The sequence below is a fragment of the Schistocerca serialis genome, chromosome 1, assembly GCF_023864345.2.
Source record: "Schistocerca serialis cubense isolate TAMUIC-IGC-003099 chromosome 1, iqSchSeri2.2, whole genome shotgun sequence".
Taxonomy (NCBI): domain Eukaryota; kingdom Metazoa; phylum Arthropoda; class Insecta; order Orthoptera; family Acrididae; genus Schistocerca; species Schistocerca serialis.
Genome location: NC_064638.1, coordinates 476,896,757 through 476,916,562, shown reverse-complemented (window position 1 = coordinate 476,916,562; position 19,806 = coordinate 476,896,757). Strand labels below are relative to the sequence as shown.

The 19,806-nt window shown below is 41.4% G+C and overlaps 2 non-coding genes across 2 annotated transcripts; one reads left to right on the top strand and one right to left on the bottom strand.

Moving 5' to 3' along the window:
* Positions 1-18,760: 18,760 nt before the first annotated feature.
* Trnat-ugu (transfer RNA threonine (anticodon UGU)) lies at positions 18,761-18,834 on the bottom strand. Its single transcript has one exon. It is a non-coding gene; the product is annotated as a tRNA-Thr (tRNA).
* Positions 18,835-19,416: 582 nt separating this feature from the next.
* Trnat-ugu (transfer RNA threonine (anticodon UGU)) lies at positions 19,417-19,490 on the top strand. The gene has a single exon. It is a non-coding gene; the product is annotated as a tRNA-Thr (tRNA).
* Positions 19,491-19,806: the final 316 nt, after the last annotated feature.

The window sequence follows — 19,806 nt, the reverse complement described above, 5'->3', positions numbered from 1 at the left end:
CTGTACTCTATCTTCCTGGTTTTCTCTGCACTTAGCACCTCTCTTCACTCTCTCTTTCTTCCTCTTCCCTTCCTGTGACATTCCTGGAATCACATCCAAGCAACCCTTAAATGGCCAGAACCACCCAATATGTACTATTGTTGTTCTAGTTGGCAACTGAAGCTTAACATTAACGGGGGATGTGGTTTCAACTACTTAGTATGGCCCTTGATACATCGTGATGAACGTCTTCGTTTTCTCTTTTGGCATGTAGGGACTGGATAGTATTACCAATTGCCCTACTCTACACTGCAGTAAACTTCCTTTCCACTTCACTGCGTCTTCCTGTCTTTCCAAAGCCTTTGTATTCGCCTTTTGTACCCATTTCCAAACATCTTGAATTGTTCTCGTGAATTGATGTACAGATTCACCAGTCCTTCCTTTCTGTAGCTTCACTAAATCAATCGGTGATGGAATTCTTTGTCCGTACACTACCGCATACAGAGATAAACTGGTATTGGTATGGACTTTTGCATTGTATGCACATACAATGTGCTTCAAATACTTGTCCCACTGATGGTGATAAGAATCCACATAAAAACTCAGCATCCTCCTGATTGTTCTGTGTACCCATTCTGTCCTTCCGTTCACCTGTGGATGCAACATGCTCATCCTCAACTTCTTTACGTTCAACAATTTACATGGTTCCTTCATTAAATCTGACATGTAGTTGGTCAGTAATTATTTTCTCTGGTACACCAAACTTCAAAATCGAATTATTTACTAATGCTTGCACGACCAATGCTGCCTGTTGATTTGGCATAGCCACCATCTCCACATACCTCAAAAAATGGTCTATTATTGTCGGAACAAATCTGTTCCCCGATGTTGTTCGAATGAAAGGTCCTAGTACATCACTTTCCAACATAGAAAACGGATATTTCGCTTGCAGCAGTCATTGCAGCTGTATCTGTTTCTGACTCAAATCTGTTCTCTGCTCTCTTGACACACTGATCCACATCCACTTTCCTACCTCTCCACCAATACCTCTCCGCCACTCTCCTATTCATCGCTCTACACTCACCATGACCAGATAACATGTGATCATGTGCTTCCTTTAAAATCTCATCTCTCAGTTTCGTTGGCACTACTACCCTTGGCCCTCACTTCATTTCCCTGTACAGAAGACCGTTGTACATATTAAATTGTGGCCGTGTTCGATACAATTTACAATCGTTGTCAGCGACCTGTAATTCTTGCCATACTGCTAGGTCACAACCTATGAATTCTACTTTTGCCACCCTTCTACTCAGTGCATCCACATTACCGTGCTTCTTCCCAGGCATGTGGACCACCTCGTAGTTGAATTCACTAAGCCTCACAGCCCACCTAGTGAGTCTACTGGACAGATTCTTCAACCCCAACAACCACTTCAATGCAGCATGATCTGTCACTACCCGAAATCTTCTCCCATATAAATAACATTTAAAATATGTGACTCCATAGATTAAGCTAAGCATCTCCCTCTCTGTTGTTGAGTAATTCATCTCTGCTGCATTCAACCGCCTAGACTCAAAGGCTACAGGATGTTCTTTCACATCAATTTACTCACTAAGGACTCACCCTAATGCTTGATTTGATGCATCACATGCTAGAATAAATTCCTTTTCAAAATCTGGAAACACAAGAACCAAACTTGATGTTAACACTTCTTTCAGTTTGTCAAATGCTTTCTCACACTCTTCTGTCCACTCAAATTTCACACCCTTCTGTAACAATTGCGTCAATGGCTGTGCTAAATCTGCAAAACCCTTCATGAACTTTCGATAGAAATTGCAAATTCCGACATGCAGGAGGCATCCTGAGGCAAGGGCCGCAGATTTGGATGCCGGATTGTGGGCACTTGCAGGTCCCAGGGGCAGTGCTGAGGCAGCAGGGACGGAGACCGCTGAGTCAACTGCCAGCGCACCCTGATGTCGTCACAACTTCGCGGCCGTACAAAGTGACACTCAGCAGGGTGTTGCACGGGTTGTTGAGGTAGCCATTCTGCACCAAGCCATTTTGCAGACAGCAAAGTGGTGTCCTCAGCACTGCGGGACCTAGTGACGCAGACCGAGAGAAATGGGGGCACTGTAGATGGAAATAATAAATCACTTAAGAAACTCAGACAAGTTTTAATACGGCAGATCCTGACAGCTTCCATCCTTGTCCAACATACCATCTACAGAGTGTTGGACCACGCAATACCATTGTTTGAATATAGATTTTTGTAAATATAATTTTCCTGAACTACTGAAATATTTTGATCTAAAACTTTTAAATTAGTCTGCATTTTGTTTTCAACATTTAAACTTTTTTGATCTAAACTACTAAAGTTCTGTTCCATTTTTTCTGCAAAATTAATTGCAGAATATCAGTTTTTACTGTTTATTTGCTGACTATGCTTTCACTTGGCTCACATATGTCCTGACAGGATCCTACAGCTTTCACTTCTACATCACTACTACCCTTGTCTCTATTCATTTTGTTAACAATCACATGAGTCCACAAATTAATTTCACAAATAGTTTGTACTTATCTTTCCTTTTTGATGTCCTAGATTGTAGTTGTAAAGTACTCTTTCAACTAATCTGGTCTGTTATTGTTGGTAGTGTCTCATCACTGTTGATACGACTTCACTCGGCAGCTCTCGGTGTTCTTTCTCCGCATGATCGGAAATTCATTTGTACATAAACTGCAAATGACACAAATCACTGTCCCTTCTTCTGCAACAGACACAACTTCATTATCAGTCAATTGATCCCAGATGATACTACCAATTGTAATCTTACTCTCCCTCACATCACCTGTTGATTTTCAATCATTTCATAACAGATTCTTTAAACAGGCTTCGAGAGGAGTATGATTTACAAATAAACTATTTTACATATCTTCTTTTCTTGTAGTTGGCTCCAGTTCATCATGTCTAGGGGTTGATTCTTGAGATTAAAATTTTTAACATTGTAGGTTCCAAATGACGTGATAACTACTGAAGAGTTACCTGTTTTTATCTTAATTTTTATTTTTCCACGTTTTTCAATATCATACTATCTTTACAATATCCACTTTTACATCAAAAATTACATTGTTATTGCCAAAATTAAAGTCATATCTGATCACATCCGAGGCATGTCCACTACTACCTCACTCTGCAGCACTAACAATATTCCAAAGAGTTTACAAACTTCATTGACAGAAGAATATCCACCAATTTATGTCATTATTTTATAAATGAATCAAGAAATAAATGTAATAATTAGCATGAGATTGCATAGTTAATAATAGGAATTTTAAGTGTGCCGAATGTTTCATAATTTCAAATGTTTCTAAAAGAAAAGTAATTTTAACTGTACATACAGAGTTAGTACATATCGATTGTAATTTCGAAAATAAATTAATTTCTTTTTATAGATTAAGCCTGAAATATACCACATTGTATACAAAATCATATGAAATTCTTTTAGAAAAACAGTTGAGATAATACTATCCTGTTTAAAAGGCAGAAAGTATTTTTGGGTTCAATAACTTCTGTTGAATAAAGGTAATGTTAGAGGAGGGTGTCCCTTTACAGCACCAATGGATGAAGTACAAGAGTATTGTGCAATATGCCTTAGACAGGTATGTGCCGAGCAGAGTTATGACAGATGGAAAAGACCCACTGTAGTCCATGTTAAAAAGCTGCTACAAAAGCAAAGAGAGCTTCACTGCAGATTTAAATGAAGCCCAAACCTCAGAGACAAACAAAACCTGAACAAATCCAAAATTAGCATAATGGGAGCAATGAAAATTAGATCCTATCTACTGACTTCACAGAAAATCCTAAGTTTTGTTCTGATGTTAAATCAGTAAATGGGTCGAAGTCATTTGTCCACTCTATGTCCATAATGGCTTCAAAATTGAGGATTACAGAAAAGAGAACGAAATACTGAACATCTTTCTACTATTTCATTGAGGAGGATTGTACTGTGGTTCCTCCTTTAAACTGGTGCACAAACATCAAAATGACAAACGTTAAAATAAGTGACCACAGGACAGAAAAGTGTTTGAAATTTCTCAACACAGGAAAGGCCAATGGGCCTGACAGAATACCAATACATTTCTATGTAGAGCCTGCTAAAGAACCTGCTGCTCATCTTCTGGCAGTAGTGTGCCTTAGATCACTGTAGGAGCAAAGCATTCCTAGTGTTTGGGAAGAAGCACAGGTGATTCCTGTTTTCACGAAGGGTTGTCAAACAGATGGACAAAACTATAGGCCAGTACCTCTGATGTCACTCTGTAGTAGAATCTTGAAACATATTTATGCTTACATATTACAACATTTCTGCAGTTCTGAACTCCCCTCTGTAGAAATTAACATCGATACTGAAAACAAAAATCTTGTGAAACTCTGCTTGCCCAGTTCTTCCATTAGATTGAGAAAACAATACATACCACGTCGCAGATGTGTGACATGTTCCCTGACGGCTGAAAGGCATGAACAAAATATGAGCATACAAAATGTCAGACCTGCTGTGTGGTTGGATTGAAGGGTTTCTAGCAAACAGAATACAGCGTGTCATTCTCAACAGAGAGATAACTTAATACAAAAACGCAATTTCAGACATACTGCAAACAAGTGTTTAAAACCATCACTTTTCACAATGTATATGTAGTGTGGACCATTTTAATCCTTAGTGGGGAATAACTCAGGATAGAGGTGTGATACAGCAAAGCATTTTAATATTTGACTTAAGATTTGGAAAGAGTGGCCGTATAAAATGATACATATTTCAAAGTCACAGCAAGGCTCAGTGAAGGTCATGTAAGGAAATATCCTTTAGTTCTCTTAGGGATTAACTCAGAATAGAAAAGGGATACAGCAAAATGCAGTTGTTGTTGTTGTTGTTGTTGTTGTGGTCTTCAGTCCTGAGACTGGTTTGATGCAGCTCTCCATGCTACTCTATCCTGCGCAAGCTTCTTCATCTCCCAGTACCTACTGCAACCTCTATCCTTCTGAATCTGCTTAGTGTATTGTTCTCTTGGTCTCCCTCTATGATTTTTACCCTCCACGCTGCCCTCCAATGCTAAATTTGAGATCCCTTGATGCCTCAAAACATGTCCTACCAACCGATCCATTCTTCTAGTCAAGTTGTGCCACAAACTTCTCTTCTCCCCAATCCTATTCAATACCTCCTCATTAATTATGTGATCTACCCACCTTATCTTCAGCATTCTTCTGTAGCACCACATTTCGAAAGCTTCTATTCTCTTCCTGTCCAAACTGGTTATCGTCCATGTTTCACTTCCATACATGGCTACACTCCATACAAATACTTTCAGAAATGACTTCCTGACACTTAAATCTATACTCAATGTTAACAAATTTCTCTTCTTCAGAAACGATTTCCATGCCATTGCCAGTCTACATTTTATATCCTCTCTACTTCGTCCATCATCAGTTATTTTACTCCCTAAATAGCAAAACTCGTTTACTACTTTAAGTGTCTCATTTTCTAATCTAATCCCCTCAGCATCACCCGATTTAATTTGACTACATTCCATTATCCTCGTTTTGCTTTTGTTGATGTTCATCTTATACCCCCTTTCAAGACACTGTCCATTCCGTTCAACCGCTCTTCCAAGTCCTTTGCTGTCTCTGACAGAATTACAATGTCATTGACGAATCTCAAAGTTTTTATTTCTTCTTCATGGATTTTAATACCTACTCCAAATTTTTCTTTTGTTTCCTTTACTGCTTGCTCAATATACAGATTGAATAACATCGGGGAGAGGCTACAACCCTGTCTCACTCCTTTCCCAACCACTGCTTCCCTATCATGCCCCTCGACTCTTATAACTGCCATCTGGTTTCTGTACAAATTGTAAATAGCCATTCGCTCCCTGTATTTTACCCCTGCCACCTTCAGAATTTGAAAGAGAGTATTCCAGTTAACGTTGTCAAAAGCTTTCTCTAACTCTACGAATGCTAGAAACGTAGGTTTGCCTTTTCTTAATCTTTCTTCTAAGATAAGTCGTAAGGTTAGTATTGTCTCACGTGTTCCAACATTTCTACGGAATCCAAAATGATCTTCCCCGAGGTCCGCTTCTACCAGTTTGTCCATTCGTCTGTAAAGAATTCGCGTTAGTATTTTGCAGCTGTGACTTATTAAACTGATAGTTCGGTAATTTTCACATCTGTCAACACCTGCTTTCTTTGGGATTGGAATTATTATATTCTTGAAGTCTGTGGGTATTTCGCCTGTCTCATACATCTTGCTCACCAGATGGTAGAGTTTTGTCATGACTGGCTCTCCCAAGGCCATCAGTAGTTCTAATGGAATGTTATCTACTCCCGGGGCCTTGTTTCGACTCAGGTCTTTCAGTGCTCTGTCAAACTCTTCACGCAGTGTCTTATCTCCCATTTCATCTTCATCTACATCCTCTTCCATTTCCATAATATTGTCCTCAAGTACATCGCCCTTGTATAAACCCTCTATATACTCCTTCCACCTTTCTGCCTTCCCTTCTTTGCTTAGAACTGGCTTGCCATTTGAGCTCTTGATATTCATACAAGTGGTTCTCTTCTCTCCAAAGGTCTCTTTAATTTTCCTGTAGGCAGTATCTATCTTACCCCTAGTGAGACAAGCCTCTATATCCTTACATTTGTCCTCTAGCCATCCCTGCTTAGCCATTTTTCACTTCCTGACGATCTCATTTTTGAGACGTTTGTATTCCTTTTTGCCTGCTTCATTTACTGCATTTTTATATTTTCTCCTTTCATCAATTAAATTCAATATTTCTTCTGTTACCCAAGGATTTCTATTAACCCTCGTCTTTTTACCTACTTGATCCTCTGCTGCCTTCACTACTTCATCCCTCAGAGCTACCCATTCTTCTTCTACTGTATTTCTTTCCCCCATTCCTGTCAATTGTTCCCTTATGCTTTCCCTGAAACTCTGTACAACCTCTGGTTCTTTCAGTTTATCCAGGTCCCATCTCCTTAAATTCCCGCCTTTTTGCAGTTTCTTCAGTTTCAATCTGCAGTTCATAACCAATATATTGTGGTCAGAATCCACATCTGCCCCTGGAAATGTCTTACAATTTGAAACCTGGTTCCTAAATCTCTGTCTTACCATTATGTAATCTATCTGATACCTTTTAGTATCTCCAGGATTCTTCCAGGTATACAACCTTCTTTCATGATTCTTGAACCAAGTGTTAGCTATGATTAAGTTATGCTCTGTGCAAAATTCTACAAGGCGGCTTCCTCTTTCATTTCTTCCCCCCAATCCATATTCACCTACTATGTTTCCTTCTCTCCCTTTTCCTACTGATGAATTCCAATCACCCATGACTATTAAATTTTCGACTCCCTTCACTACCTGAATAATTTCTTTTATCTCGTCATACATTTCATCAATTTCTTCATCATCTGCAGAGCTAGTTGGCATATAAACTTGTACTACTGTAGTAGGCATGGGCTTTGTGTCTATCTTGGCCACAATAATGCGTTCACTATGCTGTTTGTAGTAGCTAACCCGCACTCCTATTTTTTTATTCATTATTAAACCTACTCCTCCATTACCCCTATTTGATTTTGTATTTATAACCCTGTAATCACCTGACCAAAAGTCTTGTTCCTCCTGCCACCGAACTTCACTAATTCCCACTATATCTAACTGTAACCTATCCATTTCCCTTTTTAAATTTTCTAACCTACCTGCCCAATTAAGGGATCTGACATTCCACGCTCCGATCCGTAGAATGCCAGTTTTCTTTCTCCTGATAACGACGCCCTCTTGAGTAGTCCCCGCCCGGAGATCCGAATGGGGGACTATTTTACCTCCGGAATATTTTACCCAAGAGGACGCCATCATCATTTAATCATACAGTAAAGCTGCATGTCCTCGGGAAAAATTACGGCTGTAGTTTCCCCTTGCTTTCAGCCGTTCGCAGTACCAGCACAGCAAGGCCGTTTTGGTTAATGTTACAAGGCCAGATCAGTCAATCATCCAGACTGTTGCCCCTGCAACTACTGAAAAGGCTGCTGCCCCTCTTCAGGAACCACATGTTTGTCTGGCCTCTCAACAGATACCCCTCCGTTGTGGTTGCACCTACGGTACGGCCATCTGTATCGCTGAGGCACGCAAGCCTCCCCACCAACGGCAAGGTCCATGGTTCATGGGTAGGCAAAATGCAAAATGCAGTATTAGATACAAATTGGAAGGGGTATCTCAAATAATGAGAGGTTCTCTCAGCAACAGGTGAGGAGTAGTGAAAAATAGTTGGGAAAGACAATGAAAGATGTAGTAAACTAAAACAGATTAAAGCAAAGAAACAGTGTAACTGAAGAAATCAACGTAAATTAAGGCCAGGTGGGTAGCAAAACCAAGGACATGTTGTGGTGCTAGTTCCCACCTGTGGAGTTTTGACAAACTGGTGTCTGCAGGAAGAATTCAGATGGCGCATGTGGTGAAACAGGCACCAAGGTCATGAAAGTCATGTTGAAGAGTGTGCTCTGCAACAGGATATTGCTAGTTGCCAGTATACACCCTCTGCCTATGCCCATTCATCCTAATTGATAGTTTGGTGGTAGTAATGGCAATGTAGAAGGTGTAACAGTGTTTACATAACAGCTAGTATATGACATGTGTAGTTTTGTATGTGGCTCTCCCTTTGATAGTGTATGTTTTCCAGTTACAGGGCTGTTATAGGTGATGGTAGGGGGGAGCATAGGGCAAGTCTTGCAGCAGGGATGGTCACAGGGATATGGTCAGTAGGGTACAGAGATGGGTGCAAAAGGAGCATAGGGACTGACAAGAATATTGCAGAGATTGGGAGGATGACGCTAAGCTATTCTAGATGTAGTGGGCAAAATTTCAGACAGAATTAATCTAATTTCAGAGCATGATTTTAGAAAATCATGGCCCTGTTGAAATAGCTGATTAACACATCCCAGACCATGGTAATACTGTCACCAACGGGATGCTCCAAAGTTGTTTTATTGAGGGATCAGCAGTAGCAGAAGCAGGATTGCAAACATATGACATCCTTCCTACTCACATTAATCAACTTCATACTTACTAACAACTACTTCACCATTGCGGGCGCAGACATACAGACAGATGAGGGGTACAGCCATGGGAACCAGGATGACTCCTTCCTATGTCAATCTTTTCATGGGTTGCTTGGAGGGGGGAATTCCTGGGACATATAAATCTTCAGCCCCTGGTTTGGTTTGGATACATTCATGACATCTTTGCCATATGGACTCATGGTGATGCTGACCTACTAAAATTCCTGGAATCTCTGAATACCTACTCCAAATTAAATTTCTCATGGTCCTATGCTGAATTCCATATCTTTTTCCTGATGTTGATCTCATTCTCACCAAAGGCAAGCTACACACTTCCGTCCACATTATAACTGCCAACAAACAACAAACATCAGTACTTACATTTTGGCAGTTGCCATCCTTTCCATGTCAAACGTTCCCTCCCATACAGCCTTGGCATCTGAGGGAAACATATATGTTCAGGTGCAGACTCTTTACAGCAACACACCACCATTCTCACCTCAGCCTTCACTGCATGTCATTAACCCACCAGCCTAGTTAAAAAGCAGATTTCCTGGGCCATCACATCCAATCATGCTACTGCTGATCCCTCCATAAAACAACTTTGGAGTATCCCATTGGTGACAGTATTACTATGGTCTGGAATGTGTTAATCAGGTATTTCAATAGTGCCATGACTTTCTAAAATCATGCCTTGAAATTAAATCCATTCTATCTGAAATTTTTCCCACCACATCTAGAATAGCTTTGTGTCACCCTCCAAATCTCTGCAATATTCTTGTCAGTCCCTATGCTCCTTTTGCACCCATCTCCCTACCCTACTGACCATATCCCTGTGACCACCCCTGCTGCAAGACTTGCCCTATGCATCCCCCTACCATCACCTATAACAGCCCTGTAACTGGAAAACATACACTGTCAAAGGGAGAGCCACATACAAAACTACACCTCATATACCAGCTGTTATGTAAACACTGTTACACCTTCTACATTGCCATGACTACCACCAAATTATCAATTAAGATGAATGGACATAGGCAGAGGGTGTATACTGGCAACTAGCAATATCCTTTGCAGAGTATGCTCTTCAACATGACATACATGACATTGGTGCCTGTTTCACCGCATGTGCCATCTGAATTCTTCCTGTAGACACCAGTTTGTCAGAACTCCACAGGTGGGAACTAGCACCACAACATGTCCTTGGTTTTGCCACCCATCTGGCCTTAACTTCCGTTAATTTCTTCAGTCTCAGTGCTTCTTCACTGTAACTACTCTTTGCTTCAATCTGTTTTAGTTTACTACATTTTTCGTTGTCTTTCCCAATTATTTTTCACTGACCCTCTCCCACCTCTGTTATGTACAATGCACTTAGCTTTTCACTCTTATTAACTCATGCATGATGTTTAAGCAGCAATCTCTTTCTGCATACTACCCTGTCTTCCACTTTTAAGCTCTCATGTTGTCAAATCTCATCTAATGCAGTCCCTAACAATCAGTCTCTCCTTCTCATTCCATACAGTAAGTCTCCCCTGACCTGTGGTTCAGGTGACTTACCTGAAATCTACCCCAGTTCCTACACCTCTCCAGTCCTTTTCCTTCACCCCTCTTCCTTCCCCTTCAACCCTTCTGCTTGAAGAAAGAGTCACTGGCTCCAAAAGCTAGCCAAGTACAACCCTCTTTTGTGTGTGTGTTCTGGCACCACCCTTTCAGAAGATTTTTTATCTATCCAATTAAACACTTAAAACAGCAGTAGATGGGAGATATTACTAACAAGACTGAGAGTACGGCTGACATGGAGATTACCTATGTGATGCGTATATGCTGGTACTTATGGTACAGCCTAATATGCCTAAATAGTTGCTCTATTGAAATCTGACAGTTCTGAGCGGCTAGCATTTGGCCCAGAGAGGCAATAAATGTTGAGTTCAGGGTGGCTTGTAGGTGGATCAGGCTCTCTCCAGAAAGAGGGACCAGATATGTCACAATAGGTGTCACTAACTATCAGGCCTTGTCCTTACACCTCTAAAAGTTGTGTGTTACTCAAGCTTCCCCAGTGATAACATGTGCAGATGGCAGTTACTGGATCAGACACTGAGAAGAGCTGATATGATCCTCCCCTTTGGAAGTATTCAGTTTTACTTGTAATCACTTCCCAAGAACACACATACACAGGCTACTTGATGATGATGATGAAATGAATACAATGGGGTTTCATGGGCACATGATAGAAAGTTCATTACCGCCCAAACTAAAATGTAATGTGGAGGAAGATCATAAAGCATATCGTCAGATCTATCACATGGTAAAAAGGGAAGAATCAGTAGAAAAAATTAAAAGAAGACAGCAGATAGCTTCAGCTGACTGATCACTGCAACACACTAAAATCTCCATCCTAAAAACTTAGGCCAGAGTCCAGACATATCACAAAATTTTTAAAGCTTGACCACACTCACCTTGTCATCAGATAAAATAGAGAGCAGATTCCGAGCTAAATTTGCTTCTATGTGCTTATTATAAAATACAATTCACTCGATTAAAATGTGGTAGATACTGACTTGCAAGCTGTAGGTATCACACACATTAGGGGTCTCTCACAGGAATAGAATGCCATGTTTTAGGGGACAGTGCCCAACATAGAGACAGGTCATGGCCATTTCATCTGGCCTGAGTGACTGGCATGAGGGATGCCACAGCTGGATAGCTTGCTTCACTGACCACAACTTACCATCTGTCACTGCCAGTCACTCCTCCCCCCACAACTGCATGGATCTGTAACCCAGCAGTGAAATGATAGTCTGCAGGGGAATGGTGGAATGGTACATTCTGTAACATTATGCTCCTTGCAGGCCTCCTTGGTGGCTTTGCCTGCCTATTCATTTCCACAAATTCCCATGTGGCCTGGTAGCCAGCAGGATGAAGCTGTCTTCCCCTACTACTGTAGGAAGTACCAGTTTGCCATTTATGAGCTGTACCATTTTCTCTGCTGGGTACACTAGTTGTAACTACGTACGGCACTGAGGAAATCAGAGCAGTGACAAGCTATTTGCCCTGAGATGCCTAATCTGCTTCAGTACCTTTAGGATTGCATGGAGCTCTGCAGAGAACACTGTATAGGTATGGGAAAGAAGAATCCTGGAGACATGGTCGGGGAATATGATGAAACAGCCAAGAGAGTCGTCTTGTTGTAACCTGTTGGTGCACACAACTGTAAAACAGTGATCCCTATCTAAAATGTTATAAAACAGAGACTGAAATGTAAAATAGGGAGTCAAATCTTTCTTAAAATTCGCCAAGTCTAAAATAATTCTGGGCCTCTGAAGGAGCCAAGGCAGAGATCCGATCCAGCCACAACCATCTCTAAAAGACAATCCATCATGCGAATTCCATAGGGCCACGCTGCTCAGTTTCAAGTATGAAAACATGTTTCCACTGGTCGTCATTCAATGGTATTGTTTCCAGTTGTGTATGGTGTGGACAGTGATTACAGGTCAGTCACACCATGAGGAGTCGTCACCTGATGTGAAGCAGCAGCTCACCATCCTCAACACAGTGGCTTGGTATGGGGTTGTTTCTAAAGGCCCCAGTGGCCAGCATAAATACTTCAAGGTGCACAACACCTGAAATCTTTAAATAAGGGGGTTGTACAGATATATATACACTGCAAAACTGGAGAAGACAAGTCCAGTCTCCTCTCCATGAATTGTGGCCCAAGACATTTTAAAATACTGGGTGCTTTTAGGGACTGTCTTTTCAGGTCCCTAAGGTGTGGCAACCATGTAACTTTTGAGTACAATGTGAGAACACCGGATGGGACATTTAACAACAGACATCATACTACTAATAGCTATGGCAAAACAGTCACACTTAAAACACTGTCTTGAGGGACATCATTTTCCTGCTCACAGTGATCAAAAAGGATGTCACCAACTTACTATCTAAAAAAATAGTGGAATGAGTGGAAGGACTGTATGAAGACAGCATGACATCCTTAATAACCTCGTGCATGGAGCTGCCCAAAAATAATATCACAGGCATTCTTGATGTCAAAAAATATACCCAGAAGGTGATGATGGCACAGGAATGCCTGTTGTGTAGCCATTTCCAGAAGGGCCAGGTTATTAAGACATTGGAGCCTAATGGGTCAGCAATCCAGTTAATACCCAGGTCCTGAGGAAATTTGCTACAATTTACAATTTTTTCATAAATTTACTAATCAATTTACCTCTTTAGGCAGTATATCAGCTTAACCTTCTATCCTTCCTCTTTATGAATATGTATATGTTTAGCACAAATAAATTATACAGGGATTTGTAGATATTACTCTAAAGATGCTGTTGTTCAGCATTTTTATTTTCCCCCGAAGTGGACAATTTTTTCATAAGTCGTAGGGAATGGTAGGCTATTGACTTAAAATCACTTGTCAGCAGGAAATACTAAATGCTTCATTTTATGGGTAAAGTGTTTTAGTGTGAAATGTTTTTTTTTTTCCATTTTTACAAATTAGAGAAATTCACTCGGGCATGAAATCTTTCAAAACACTCAGGAACACAAAGGCCTGCGTTACATGGCCAATAGTAATATCTGGTCCAAATCAAACAATGGAAAATCCAGGATGGAAGGTAACAATACCAGAAAAGGAAAGTTGCTACTCGCCATATAGCGGAGATGCTGAGTCATGATAGGCACAACAAAAAGATTCACACAATTAAAGCTTTCTGCCATTAAGGCCTTTGTCAGGAGTAGACACACATACACACACGCACACACACACACACACACACACACACACACACACACACACACACACACACACATAAACGCAACTTGCACACACGTCTGCAGTCTCAGAGAGCTGAGACCACACCATATCTGGTCCCTTTCATCACTACCTTTCCTGCAGCTTTCCCTTGTTCCCAACAGACCTTGATCTTCTAGCTGGGTTTGTTTTCTTTTCTGATGGTGGCAGTTTCTCAGGAAAACGATGTGCTGTGAGTCTGTCTGCACTTGCAATTCCAGATGGTGAATATGTTTTTCTTCATCACAGTTCCAACTCCCAATGTATTTCTTTCCCATAGTTCTTCAAGGACTGCAGGACTTGTATAAAATCTGTCCATGTATACCACATGTCCCTTTCCCAATAAAGAGGAAGCAGCAGTAATTTGACTGAATTGTCAACATTGCTTTTTCCTCCAGTATAAACTTCAGCACCGCACATGTAACCTGTTTGAGAATCACTTACAACATACAGTTTTATCCCATATTTCTCTGGTTCGTCTTTCATATAAACAGGGAATCCCAGATTTCCTCAAAAAGAACATATTGCTTCATCCACAGTCAGATTTCATGATGGATAAAAGACTTTTCTGCATCTTTCTGTGAAAAAGTCCCAAACACGTCTTATTTTATGCAGAGGGTCATGGCCTGGTTCCACTTGAGGTGTCCATAGTGCATTATTGTTCACACGCAGCATCCTGAAAGTAGCAAAAAATCTGTCTCATGACATTAGCTGAGAAGCAAATGATGAAACAAGCACAGGGTCTTTAGACCAATAATCCCTAACTTAAGGTTTCCTTACAACACACATGTGCAAAATGATTGCAAAATTTGACACACTTCATGTATCCTCACTGCTCTCCATTTCTTCCATAAAGATCTTGGTTTGAGTCTGTTCTGACAGCGAAGTTCAGAAATAGTATCAGTAGCAATATATTTGTCTCTGATTTTACTTTTAGAAACATTCTGTGATAAAAAAAAACTGCAACAGTCTAGTTCTGTTGATAATGTATCAACAGGAACCTGAATTCCACTCGTTTCTCCAAATAGATGTAATTCAGGGAGTGCATCAAAGTGACACCATTCATTCTGAAGGGCAGGCTGCTGAACTGAATGACAAACCTAACTAATAGAAACTTGTGCATTAGCTTCTTCATACTCACTACCATCGTTTCTATCAGTAGCACAGGTTTCACTCTCCAGCTCATGTGAGTCATCATTGTCTTCTGAAAAATTGGCAATGTCATCCAAAAGATCGTCAAGTTCTGAGCCATTGTTCAAGAGTACTTCAATCTCTAAGTTTGACAAGCGATGTCTGTTAGCCATATTCACCAGTTATATGTTTTTACACATGGGGAGGATGCACACAATAGCACAATAAGGCAGCCGACATAGAACAAAACAACCTTCATCAATATTCTGAGCATGCACGCAGCTCACGTAACACTGGTACCATTCATGAGACACTGGCACACGCTAGGCACCAACAATGCACTTACAACATGCCAAACAATTAGTCTTGCCACTTACAAATGTAAAACATGTGTTTAAATCACAAATAAATAAGTCAGAAGTGAAGAACGTATGACATACGTCCGTCGGCTCCAATGTGTTGAAGGCAGAGTGACACCGCCTGAACCCAGACTGAAAGACAACAGATGACCATCCAGTTCAAGGTCTTTCCCACACAGCTAATGAGGGCAATACTATGATAATTACTTCCTTCCCCTAAATGTTTAAAATGGCCTCTCACTATGAGCCATGGAAGTGACCTGATACCCAATTGAGATTAAAAAGGGTGAGGAGGATTTCTTTGCTCCACCCCATGAGGTGCCATAACGTACTATAATGGACTCTTATCATGACCAGGTGATGTGTCACAAACTTTAGTTAACAGGGAATCCAACTCCCACATGGAGAAGAGGTACTTGTAGTCTTCATTAGTTATGTAACTGAAGTCCCTACCGCCCATCTCAGCAGCCACTCTATGGTGCCAGAAAGCTGAATCCTGACTGGCAGACGTGGTAACTGTGGCAAAATGGGCCACCATAGTCGGGAACGTGTTTTGCAGGTTGGCCTGGAGACTTCCATTGCCTAGCACAATAGCCACAGAGCACCTCCCTCCTCACCCAGAAATAGTTCTGATGGTCTCCCATATAACTGTACCTTTAGTGGTCAGGAACCATTGCCATGTGTTCTTCTCACCCTCTCTAATAATTCATCGAAATTTCACCCTTGCTACCAAAAGGTAGGTGAGGTTCTCTGCAGCTGCCAGCACTTTATCCTATGTAGAGCCACCTACCTGGTCCTGATGGCAGAGTGGCATTTGTTACTCCATCAAGGGAAAAGTTGCGTTTTCAGCTAGCCTGGAGGCTGCTGAGTGGATGTTACACTGATGTGGCAGATTACTTGAGTAATATGATCCACCCGTTTCTGGACACTGTCATGGAGTTCAAACACAGCAAGTTGGCTGCAAGGCAACCAGTCCGCAATAATGAGCATCCATTGTGATGACTTTCAGGTACTGCACTGTCTGGCAAGTGAAACCAGACTGGGAAGTGAACACTCGAGTCAAGACATCGAACACTTACAGTTGAGTGGTGTGTGTGAAGGCTGGAGAGAGTACTGAGAGACTGACAGCAGTGCACGATGCTGTTTCAGTGCTGAAATGTGTGCTCTGCCTCATGTTCAACACACATGCATGTGAGGACATGAGAAGGCTCTCAATTGCTCTATCCCTGGATAGGTGGTTGCACAGCCCCAAGCACGTCATGTGCATTAAAATCACCACAAAGAATGAAGGGGTGGGGGATCTGAGTAAGGAGATCATGCAGAGGCTCTTCATCCAGCTCTTCATACCGGTGGGGGTAAGGGGGAAGATGGAGGGCTGGTAGAGTGAACATACCATCAAATGATGACACACATGTAGTGATGCAGTGACTGCTTGTGGGCTGTTTGTGAGGAAGACAAGTCAGGAGTGGTAGGCATTATTTATGAAAATAGCCACTCCTCCTTTAGCTCTCTCTCCACTAAGATCATCCTTTTCGTGGAGTGCATAGCCACATAACTCAGAGTGTCACAGAATTTAAAATGCATCTCTTGAAGACAACACACTTGTTTACCCTGAGGTAATAGACATAGTTCCCCCCCAAGTGTCTTGAAACCATTTAAGTTCCATTGCAGTATGGAAGCCATCTTAATGATGAGGTTTTCCTCTGTCTTTCCCCTTTTGTTGGTGAGAGGGCACTAGTGGGGGGCAGGGTGGGGGTGGGGGAGTAACGTGAGAGACGTTGTAGTTGCCTCATGTAGACACTGACATCCATACTGTCAAAAATATCTCCTTTTCTTTGGAGGGGGTGGGGGGTGAAAGCAGCCTTGGTGGCAAAATTGTTTTTATTACTACCAACTATGTATTTCAGTCTTGTACTGCAACATCTGAGTGTCTGGAGACAATAGAATAAAAATTAATATGACAAAATGATAAACAGAATGAGGTATGGTTCTAAGCTGTGCACCCATGCATACAGGGGACAGTAATATATGCATAAAATCACATAAAAATGTAATGGGATAACCTTCATCCATCAGTTTCCATGGATGGGCAATAGATAAGAATTAGAAGGGTCCCGTTAAGTTTCGGATGTGCAGCCACAAGATTTCTCCTTCTTCTTCTAATATTTCAGCTGTATAACGTTCAGCCTTCTTCAGAGTGAGCCGCAAGACTGCTGCTCCACTGCTTGCTTTGTTCCTTTATACTCATGTACCGTGCAACTGCGCATGTGGCCACATATGCAAATGTGCCAGAGACGTTGGTCAGTGGCAGAGATGTGCACAAAGCACGAGTTACATCTATGACTCGGCAGTTGATCTGTGTTGGCATGTCGATATATCATTGTGAGCTGCACTGTGATGACGTTTTTGTGAGTTTATCACACCAAGTGCCAGATGTAAATTCATCGTCAAGTGAATCTCAATTGCCTCCTTCACTATCGAGTCCCAAAAAGATGATGTAGTTTCCCAAAATTTCAGCGTTGTCATACAATATACTGTGAGCAGTGTCAATACAGTGCTCTGCCATTGCCGACTCGTTAGGTTGTAAAAGTCGTGTGTACCCCGGTGTTCCGTACATCTTTCTTGGACACTATGAGTTGTTTGTCCAATGTAAGAAAGGTCACATTCACTGATATATTAGTTAGTTTTGATGTAGTGCCTTTATTTACAGAGGTTCCCCTTCCAAAATCTCTACAACTTATTGAAAGAAGTTTTGACAAAGAGATTTCAGTTTTATTCAAACATGTTCTGGCCTCTACATACTTCTTATTTAACAACAAACTTTTTGAACAGATGGATGGAGTCGTCATGGGTAGTCCCTTATCCCTTCTGGTGGCCGATTTATTTATGGAAGACTTCGAGGAGAAGTTCTTGAAGATTGCCCTAACATTTTAAGCACAGACCTTGCTACTAAGATGAAAGTTATGATCCCGAAGACCCTAACCCTTCCTGCTCAGATTAAGACACATAAGCTACGTAATTCAATACACTCGGTCTTTAACAGAAAATGATGGCCTAGCCACGGGCACTGGTTTGACAGTTTCTGTTGCTGATGCCTTGGTCAACCACTTAGAACACAGTTACACTAGACAAAACTTGAACAGATCAAAGCAGATCCTTTTTAGTCAACGTCCCATTGTTGGTGGATGACTTCAACTCATTATACCCAAACATGACTTTCACTCATGAATTAATGGATGATAAAAAAATTCTTAATGAATTGAACCTACAATTCCAGATTTAGAGGGGGGAGGGGTGGGGGAGGAGACAGTAAATTTCGATATAAATGATGACTAACTGAAACCCTCAGCTGCCGACAGGAGTTGTTGATATACCTCAATACGGACAGTTGAAAATGTGTGCCCCGACCGGGACTCGAACCCGGGATCTCCTGCTTACATGGCAGACGCTCTATCCATCTGAGCCACCGAGGACACAGATGAATAGCGCGACTGCAGGAACTTATCCCTTTGCACGCTTCCCGTGAGACTCACATTCCCAACTGTCCACAATTCTACATATGTAATGTACCTTATAGACATTTGCCCAACAGTTACTGTCTTCACATATATAGTTAACCCTTTTAGTGCCAAATACGATCTGATCGTGATCCAGATTTTCGGCGAAAAATGCCAGTAACGATCTGATCGTGATGCCTTTCTCATTCGCTAGGAAATACCAACAACTTTGCCTTCAAGCGGGAAAAAATGAATGAGAAAGGCATCACGATCAGATCGTTACTGGCATTTTTTGCCAAAAATCTGGATCACGATCAGATCGTATTTGGCACTAAAAGGGTTAAAGGCTACGCAGCCATTGACCTTCATCTGTGCAAATGCGCACAGGTTACCCAAAGTCTTATGGGAATCGCCAAAGCGTGCGCGAGTAATGAGTGGATGGGCAAATGTCTATAAGGTACATTACCGTACATGTGTAGAATTGTGGACAGTTGGGAATGTGAGTCTCACGGGAAGCGTGCAAGGGATAAGTCCCTGCAGTCACGCTATTCATCTGTGTCCTCGGTGGCTCAGATGGATAGAGTGTCTGCCATGTAAGCAGGAGATCCCGGGTTCGAGTCCCGGTCGGGGCACACATTTTCAACTGTCCGTATCGAGGTATATCAACAACACCTGTCAGCAGCTGAGGGTTTCAGTTAGTCATCATTTATTCCAGGGAAAAGCTGCACGGTCATCAACAGTATTCTGTTCTTTCGAGTACAGTTACTGTCTTCACATGTATAATTTTGATATATTTTGTAAACCTACCATAAGTGATTCAATTATATGTGCTTCCTCTTGTCACCCTTACCAGTTTGAGAGGTCAGTTCCTTCAAATCAATGTGACATTGAATCATCGAATTTCTACTAAGCCAGTCATCTGTAGAGAAGGAGTTAGGCAATCTAACA